This window comes from Labeo rohita, chromosome 4 (assembly GCF_022985175.1).
Source record: "Labeo rohita strain BAU-BD-2019 chromosome 4, IGBB_LRoh.1.0, whole genome shotgun sequence".
In the NCBI taxonomy this organism is placed as follows: Eukaryota; Metazoa; Chordata; class Actinopteri; order Cypriniformes; family Cyprinidae; genus Labeo; species Labeo rohita.
In genome coordinates, this window is record NC_066872.1 from 41335539 (window position 1) to 41346206 (window position 10668).

Here is a 10668-nt window from a genome sequence, read left to right on the forward strand (position 1 = left end):
CGTATGAGCATGGAAGTGATTGATGTGAAATATGCCCTCCTCATTGACTGGGTGAACTCCATTTTCTGCTCCTAATACAGAAATCACTCCAGGTCTGTGGCATAATGATTTACGATGAATCTGTGTCAATGTTGAACTCACAAACCCTACCTAATCCATCTTGCAGAGACCCTCCTCGCTGCGGAGAAATGCTGCATTCTCCATTTATAAGTGTTGAATCTATTACCCCACTGATTGGTAATAACTTTCGGCCTTTGCGCCCCTTAGACAGTAATTACTCGGATACTGATGCTCTTTGAGACCCGGCACCAAAGGTAAAACTCAGCATCAGCAGGGCTTAGCTGACCCACCTTGCTTTCAAAGTTATCACTTTTAAAGTTACAAGTATATCTGAGGAATAGCTCACCAGAAAATGAAAACTCTGACATGTTTAAACTATATAAGCCATATCACTGCATTGTGTGAGGAACAGAAGAAAATTAAATCATTATTCCCTAACAATAATCTCCAAAGCCAAGTTATATGGACTACTTTTACGTATTGAAAAGAGCATCTTGCTGACATGAGGGTGAGTAAATAATGACTTTTTTGGTCAACTATTGCTATAATACATAGAACACACTTTATTTACACTGCAAAAGTCCTTCTAAAGTGGCATTTTATTGTCTTTGCAAAAGTGGTTTAATGCTGCTAAGAGGTGGCATGAATGCATTTACAAGTATTTTTTTAATGTGGCATTATGTCTTGAATTTTAAGGAGGCACAGAGCAGCCTTAACCTGGCTGCGTAAAGATGCCTTAGTTTCCTAAAAGCCAAAATCAGACATTTCCGTTTGAATATTTCATTGTGTTTCCGTTCACGCGGGACAGCAGTTGTATGATTTCCTGTGTATTCCGTGGTGACGCCACTGACAAACATTTATCTTGTGTTAAATCATGCGCTTCTGAGCCCGAATAAGGAACTGAAGTCACAGAGAGTGCGTGAAGCCGTCATGTCGTGTCACTGTTGTGTCAGCAAAGCATCTGTCAGAGTCACATTTCAGAGAAAAGGGGAAACGTCTCTATTGACTTCATCTGTTTGTGTGGCAGCATGCCTGATTGCTGAAACGCTGCCAAATCACCCTGGGTAATCCCACTAGATGGAGTCCCTGCGAACGCTGGGGTTCACAGTGCATGCATGCAGGAAAACCGCCTGTCACCACAACAACATCGCTGACAAAAAGCCACCTACCGTGATTTAGTAAATATTTGAGCTATCACGGCAGGCGTAGATGCAGACTTGGCAACACGGAAACAGTCGGCGAAGAAAAAAGGAAGCTACGCTGACCCGATAGCCACTTAAAACTGAGCAACTCTCGTGCTGCTGAGTAATTAGCATATGAATAACAGCATACGCAAAGATCCTACGAGTACAAGAAGTGATACGCACACGCTCAGAGATCCGCCTACCGAAGTAGCTGCGGTGTTTTGTGCGAGCTCGATGTAAGGAACCCACTTTGAAGTTGGCGATTTCCTCAACTTCTAGATTGGCTTTCCTGAGAAAACTGTGCCACTCAATTATACCTGTTATTCATCAAGGAGAACAAATTGCTCCAAGCAGGCAGGCAGGCAGGGAGGGTTACCTGTAGCTAACAAAAAGGCGCAGGAGGCCCCTTGCGGAGCGCCGCGACTCGGCTCTCTGTGTTCTTACCATTTGGTTTTTGTTATGGAATTAAAATTTCACACCAAATGGGTAGAAGGAAATGTGGTGGAATAGGAAACCTGTAATTAGCACTAATGAGCTTATTCTTGGGCTCTGTGATTGGAATAAAAATGCGAGACTTACCGATTCTTTTCCCATCTCGACTTTAATGGCCAGCAAAAGAAAGGTGTCACTTTGAACCGAGGCGCAGGCACAATGCACATCAGTAACTGATCAAATCTTCAAAGAAACCTCGCAGAAATCTCAGCTGAATGAAAAGAAGTTAATAAGTCCCGCTTTGAAGCCAACAGAAAGCCCCCCTACTTCTCAAGCGGACCGTGAAAACTGGACGAACCCTGGCGACCTGGATGATTAATGGCGTTAGGGTTATTTTTGACCGTTTTTTCATATTCGTACTCTTTAGGTCACTCTCTGATCAACGTGCTAACGGCGCTCGCCGTCCATTTTATCAGGAGGGAAATGTTGTTTCAGTCTCGCTAGGTCAAGGGACATTATCAGGGCAGCGCTGAGGTGGCACGGATAAATAAACTCATTAAAACAACAGGCCTCGTGATTAACGATGTGTAATTGCTTTGATAGAAACGAAAACAAACATCATTTGTACCACGGCGAGAGAGAGAGAGTCAGAGGCCGAGAACAGTGGGGTAGCTTGTATACGCTGAATGCACATCTGGAAGGAGCTGTTCAACCGCTGAAATATGCAGGTATAATCAGTAGCAAATGTCCGTGCCGACATGTTTTAAGTTCATAAATATGTATCTCTCAAATAAAAGGAATTTTGTTTGTTCTGGGCCTGGGAGTTGTTAGGTACTGTAACTAATAACATACTTTAAAGGAAAAGGCCACGCTGCGAAATGCAGACAGCAGGCTGGAGCGTGCAGTTGCGCAGACTTGCACGTGAACAGCTGCAAAATCGCTTGTGATCAAAGTACTGAGACATATGCAGCCAATCTGACCTGGTTGACATTTCACTAACAACCTAAAATATATGTCAAATTATCCAGTCTGTCGCAATACCCCAGGTTTGCTTTTAAGGACGTGGGTGTTCATGTATATTGAAAGAGAGATCTTGGAAAGGAACACGGAGTGGAGAGAACTGCTTTCTGAAAAGTCAACAAGATATCAAAAACCATATTAATAACTTTCTTAGTGCACATTTCTAGTCTTACTTTCCTAGATTTATCAGTACACATTACCCCATTTAACATTTGGCAGATGCTTTATTCAAAAGCATGCTTTTTTTTGCATGGAAGTCATTTATTTTAGCAAGTTCATGCATTCCCTGTGAATTGAACTAATGACTTTGATCTTATTAGTGTAATACAAACGTATTAGTTAAATAACAAAATGTTCATCAAAAAGTCCCTCTAAAACAATTTGCACACATGCAGCTTTATCGTTCATAATGACTTCACAGTGGTATTTTATATATCGAAAAAGATTCAAAATGCATTTTTGTACTGCTTTTCCATTGGTTTTCTATGTAAGCACGTGATAGATGGATGTGTTTAAATGTTGTGCTCGCGAATCCCATCTTATACACCATCTCACATGACACTGCGTTCTAAAAAGTGATGCACAAGTCAAAATATGTTAAACTTTTTATTCCACGTCCCTACATCTTAACTGACAGGAAGCGAATGGGAAAGGTCCTCGAGTTGGGATTTGAACTCGGGACGCCCATAGCGCAACGCCGCTGTATATCAGAACACTACCCACAAGGCTATCGGTGCCAACCACATCTTTCTTTTTTAAATGCAAAAGCACATTTGCCTTTTACTTTGTTTTTCTTCACCAAATGTTCCAAAAGAACCCACAAGCAGATGTATTTTGCAGCTCAATAAACAAAAAAAATTGCAAATTGCAACATACAGTATGTGGTGTTTCGTCATGAATAAATCACGTTTTTGAACGAAATGACTGAGTGACTAATTCAATGACTCGTAAAAAAGTCACTTGTTTGTTACTGAATGAATCAGCATTTTTGAAGGAATTGGTTAAATGTTTTTTTCGAAATACTCACACATAAAGACGGCCACTTGTCGCCACCTACTGGTGTAACAATGTAACCTGCTGAAAGCATAATCAGGTTCAATCAGGTTGGTGTGTGTGCAAGCGAATATTTGCATTGCATTACTCGCTCTAGTTTACGTGTAGGATGTTTTTCACATCACGCGTTGTGTGAATAAAAACAATTTAAAAACAAACATTTTATGATACAACCAGACTTGTCAATAAGCTCTTGCTGATTGGTGTGCGTGACAATGCATCATGCAAATTTTAAGCATGAGTTGAAGTTTTTGAATTTGCGTGGAAGACGAGTTTGAGGCATATATTGCGTTTTTGCAACAATCGCATCGCGTTGCGTCATTTGAATTGCCCAGCACGAATCTGCATCTATTTGCATCTTTGTGTTGAATTTGGGTGTAATCTACTCGCACAAATGCATTAGAGTATGTTTCTGGCCTTATTGAGCAGAATGACTTACATTTCCAGGTATACAGTTATCAGTTTAAAGATTCACTAGGAATCAAACTCATGACCTTACCATTGCTAGTGCAATCTGCTACAATATGAGCTATGGAAATGCTAATGGAAATGCCTTAAATGTGTTCTGATCCACACTAATATCTCTGTACATTATTATGATAATCTATAAGGAACTTGTTTATTGATGTGATAATATTGTCGTTCTAATCTCAGCTGTTTATTGTGACTCACAGACGTGGACTTAACATAAACATTACTAGGTAACAGGGGTCACGCTCAGGCAGGGAGTGGGCGGCATTTTTTCCAGGCATACGTGACGTCCCATATTCACAATGTCCTGCAGTAAGCCACCTCACGCTGAGCATACATACCCCTGAGTCCTGTTAACCCACCCCGGGTACCCGTGGATCAGTCGGGAGACACACACACACACACACACTTCGGCGAGAAGCCGCCATGCATTATTGAAACACGGCGAGAGAACACTAGCATTTCCACCCACTCTGATTAATTTAATGCTCTCTCTAAGTCCAAGATTAGGCTCTGGCATAGGTCGTAATTAAATATTGAAAATACGAAAGTGCAGGAATATTCAATTCTTTTTAAAGAAATCAGAGTTTTAATTTACCTCATGCGGTGGCGGCCTCGGTCACCTGCCGAGAGAGAATCCACACCGCATCACCAGATGCATGAAGCCCGGCTCGGCAAGGCCGTGCCTTTAAATTGAGCCCCCCGTTCCAATTTATAGAACGGGAGTCAAATATTTATCCAGTTGATGAGGCAAACGCAGCGTGCCGCACTGACAATAATTAAAATCCGGCCCAGACAAAGGTGAACACCTGATCATTTTTAATAGTTTGTATTCGTGTGGTCAGGCCTGGCGCTGTTGATTTCACTAGCTGCCTACTAAAAGTGTGAAGAAGGCTGAAGTGTATTTACAATACGGTAAACACAGCATGTTGGGCCCGACATTTGTCAGAGCCAATGTTTCCGTATGGTACGCTCATATTAAACTGTTTAAACCACATCGTACAGGCTATTTAACAAACTCAAGTCACCCACTTAAGAGCAGAGCTTTGGAGAGTAAGAGGAGGATGTGTCTTTCATCTTATTGCTCTTTTAATTTCCTCTCCTCTTCAGAATATGAAGAACAGCTTTGACTTCAGTGCACCTGACTGGCGCTTACAATACGCGTGCCCAGAGAAAACCTAGATTTTTATAGTAAATTCATAATCTCACAGTTGTCTAACAAAACAGAACAGGATATTACGTTAGCCACTTTCTCTGCTTATGTGTTGTTCACGATGTTCCCTTAAAAGGAATGTCCTCAGATTCAGTAAACATTTGCTCCATGTAAACAGATCCTTTCATCTATCTATTTATCTACAGTTAAAGTCAAAAGTTTACATACACCTTGCAGATTCTGCAAAATGTTTTTTTACCTAAATTATTTTTCAGCATTTTTGTGCATTTGAACCCTTTCCAACAATAACTGTATGACTTTGAGATCTATCTATTGAGGGACTCGTATGCAACCATTACAGAAGGTTCAAACGCTTTAAGAACTTTTTGAATTTGAAGATCAGGGTAAATGTAACTTATTTTGTCTTCTGGGAAACATGTATGTAGCTTCTGAAGGGCAGTACTAAATAAAAGAAATATGATACTTAGGCAAAATAAGTAAAATGTACACATCTTCATTCTGTTCAAAAGTTTTCACCCTTCGCTCTTAACGCATGGTTTTTCCTTCTGGAGATTCAGTGTGCATTTGAACCTTCTGTAATAGTTGCATATGAGTCCCTCAGTTGTCCTCAGTGTGAAAAGATGGATGTCAAAATCATACAGTCATTGCTGCAAAGGGTTCAAATACACAAAAATGCTGAAAAAAATGAAGAATTTGTGGGACCTGAAGGATCTTTCTGTTGAACCGTGGGCAGTTTAACTGTTTAGGACAAATGAGGGACTTATCAAACAAGGGAAATATCTTATTCAGGTCAGTAGTAAATAAAAAATAACATGCTAAAAAATAACATTTTGTATGATCTTATTTTGGTAAAACGATTAACATTTTGCAGATTCTGTAAACTTTTGACTTAAACTGTATCTATCTATATATGCTGTATACAGTATGAAGCACGTCACCTGAGGTTCCTGCTGTGTTTCTGTATGTGTGTGGTACTTACCCAAGTCCTGCTGAGAGATCCCGCTCTCTTTGAAACAGAATCACAGTCTGACGCTTGTGTCTGCCACTTAAAACCTCTGAGAGAACGAAAAGAAAGATCAATGAGACACCACATTGCTCTTTTGCTTTCTTTGGGGTATCTCTATATGCTCAAAACACATCCTTAAAAAAAGAGTCACATTTGTATCTATATATAATATAAAGATTTATTTTTTTGATTTTTGGTATATACACGTTTGTTAATGTGAGATATCATCTACTAATTCTTTGTTCTGGATGAATAATTAAGAGTGATTTCTTTTCAAATAAACATTAGAAACATCAGGCTGTGTGTGTCTTCAATATATTTCTGAACTTTTTGGCGGCGTACAGTTAAACATGTCCTTCTAAATGTCATGTCTAAGCCAGGGACTAGCCGCATCATGGCTTGGCACGAAAGATGCGTGTTAAAACGAGGATTCCGCAAATCACAGATCAAAGTTGTCTAATTATGTAAATCATGAATTCTCCAAATGTCAGCATTAGGAAAGAGGATTAGGATTTGCCATGGTAAATGATAAATTACCTATCAAGCCGACGAATCAACAAAAATGCAGCTAATGTAACACATATTTGGCCTCTAACAGTTTGAGGGAGGTGGGTATGTTATCAAATAAACAGTGAAATGGATTTAATTACAGTTTAATGGTGAAAAAGCAAATACCGTCAATCATTTTAAAATGGTACTTCTGTTAGTCTTTGAGAATGTTACTGTGAAATCTTATCTAAGACCACGAAAGGTTCCCAGGAATAGATGCTCTACCTCTACAGACACTAAACATGACAAAACAGCTGTTGAGATGTTATCGGATTGTGTGTGTGTGCGCGTTATCTGGCATTTATCTCCCGGTCATGGTGACAGCGGAATGTAAATTTGGCAAAGCATGCTCTACAGATGGCAACGGCAGCCAAGAATCTGACCCATTTTCTCAGTTTCTTTGAAAGACAGGCCACCCTGCTGCAGACACGGAGCGCTGGGCTTATGGGACCAGCATGTTCATTGATTTCTTGTATTGATGTCCGGCCAACAACAAATAAAAAGCAAACTAATAACACAATCATGACTGCTAACCCATGACATTAAGGGTCTGTCAAATTTATGAGGGCATATGAAATAATCCTTTTAGGATGTGTGTGTGTTATTGAGTCAAGTCATCATATTATGAAATATGTTAAGAAGGAAGCTGATGTCACTGATGTCTACTACAGATATACTGGTGCTTGCTATTGTTTTGAAACATACTTAAAAGAATAATAATAATAAAAAAAAAAAACTTGTTAGAGCTGTATTTTTATTCACAAATGCTTGCGGGTTTTGGATGTATGAATAATTAGGGTTACAGTATCAAAGTTAAACAGGTAAAACTGTACTAAATACAGTAACTAATTTACATTAATGCCTCAAAACAAGACTCAAATGAGTTAATCATTTTTGTGATTCAGTTCATTTACGTGTACCGTCTGAACGAAATGATTCTGAATCAATCGGACTTTGCATTTAAGACTGAAAGCATCCTTTAGGACGAAGTTGATTCACTTGACTGAATCAAATGTGAAATATGAGAAAGAACCGATTTGGATTGAAACATGAGAGAGGCGACCGTTTTAAACCATTTATTTTTTAACACAAAGTATGAGTGGGAAGACCATTTATGACAAATTGATTCAAGCTAAACAGAAGAAGAAAGACTGAGAGAGGACCATTTGGGTAAGTGTGTTTGATTACTCCTCCTTCTCAGTTATTAAAAACACGTATTATTAAGAATGAGTTAACAAATTAATGAATAAATAAATAAATAAGGAATAAAAGACACCACTTAAAATACTTTATGTAAGTAAAATAATTTTTGTTTAGCCAACAAACTCGGCTAGCTTTATGTAGCCTACTACATGATGCCACCATACAAAATCCTACCCATCAGTCTATAAATATGGTCTACAGAAGCCTGTATTTTAGTGTTAATAAGAAACTCTGGCCTGTGTGATTGCACCTGGCCTGTCTGTTCTAAAATTCCTGAAATCCACTGTAGCATCATGAATAAAAAATCATCCCCTCTTGCCTGCAGGTCTGTGGTGTTACTCACCTCCACGCAAAACACACCGGAATAAACTTGAGACAGAACAAAACATTCGATATTACACCCCATTTGCATATCATTAGCAGAGCAGGGACCACCACCCCCTATGGGTTACTCGCTTATAAATATATTTAAATATATAAATATCATGAATACATTAATTGATATTGCCTTCACGTCCTCAAAAACGCATTGTATAGCTATTTCTCTTGGGAATGAAATGACATATTTGCAGGATCTCAGTCAGACACATACACATTTACACACACAAAAAGCACTGAACGAGAAGTTGTCGGTGTGTTTTTCAACTTTTATCATCCTCATGCTGGAATCTGACTTAAACCACACTTTTCCTTGTTCTGTTTTTGCGGTTCACAGGACAGAGCGATTACATCAGTGTCTTCAAGCCTGAAGACGCTAGTATGGCTCGGGGCGAACACCTGGCTGTGGTTACAGTGGTGGTTGAAGGGCAAAGCGTGTGTGTATGTGTGTGTTGCAGAGAGATACACAGCCACTCTGATCGGCTCCCTTACAACCTCAGAGAAGCCCTCAGAAACTCTTATCACATGCGATTAATATTACAACCCTTCAGTTATGAGACAAGAGGCCACCCAAGTTTCCCATAAGGCCTCTAGTTTAGCGCTGCTGGCCCGTGTCTCAGTCTTCTGAAGAAGTCTCTGTTTTTCTGTAAAGCAAAAGTGAAATAGGTCACCCTTCCTGTCTCAGACTCAACCGCCTGGTGTGTAATATCCTGGAGATGTAACGTCTAGTCAACAAACAATCACCCTTTTAGCTATTTTGTTAGTATGTAATTCATCGGTGCACATTATTATTGCAAAAAGTGCAAAATTATTTTTAAAAACAATTAAATATTACATATTTTTCAGGTAAATAAAAATTGTATTGCTTCTATATCTTTAATTGCTTACCAAAACATAATGACTTGCTCCTCCCCGATACAACTTTCGTTTTCAATTGACAAATCCATCTTATAAAAAACACTTTTCACAATCCAGTCAATTTCTGGTGAATAAAATCAGGGCTTTTTTGTAACATTATGAAACTAAAATTAAAACAAAAACATTTAAACACACATGCAAGAAAGTCCCCCTGAAGAAATCTGTATATAAGTAAATGATGAGTTTTTATTTTTAAGTGAACTTCTCCTTTATGCACAGCTTATGAAGAACACTGTCTTTTATGTGACAAGTCTGTTGACCCCTGCATGACCTTGCTATCTCAGCTTGTCATGTGACCATGATTCATCCAATCCTTTGCCAGCTTTCGTTACTTGTTGCTAGCACATTGCTGCCGTGCTCCACTTAGCCAATTAACAGTAAAATAAAGCCAAACAGATTTGAGCTGATAAATCTTTAATGGTACGAGGGATTTTACACAAATGCACACTTGACAGTGCTAATTTAAAATAAATACTGAGCTTGATTAAAAATTCCCCTGGCTGATGGAAGATAAATGTTTAAATAATTTATCAGATTTAATTGACATGACTGTGATGTTGTAAACAGAAATGTTTTGATGTTCTTAATGTATTTTGACACCATGGCTTCTTGGGCTCCGTCCAAGAGAGAAAGGCAGCAAAAAAAAGTGAGACAGCTGCGAAAGCGGTAAAGGGACGTGTGTGTATGTATGCATGCAAATGTGTGTGTGTGTAGCTGTCTGATTCGTACGCTAGCTATGCACTGTGTAAATGAACTTTTGCTCATCTGTATTTACACATTACAGAGTTTGAGCGTAAGCTGTACCGCCATTGGGCATTTTATAATGAGTAATTATGAGAAAAAGATGAAAGGATAGGGAGAAAAGGAACAAGGGAAGGAGGGTAAATCAGATCAAATGAGAAGAGAAAAGCACTGCATTCCTGAAGTTTAAACAATAAAGCATGGTGCTAGTAACTTCAAGGTTATGGGTTCGATTCCCAAAGAATGTGTGAACTTAAAATGTACAATTTAAATGCAATATAAGTTAAGTTGCTTTGAATAAAAGCACTTTGTAAATGCATAAAATGGTGAGAATGAGAGGTTAACCCAAGGTTATGGGTTTGATTCTCAGTGAATGTGATAAAATGTATACTTTAAATGGAACATGTTTTGGATCAAAGCAACTGCTAAATGCACACAGTAAATGTAAAAGAATAGTGAGAGAATGAGAGGAGAAACTG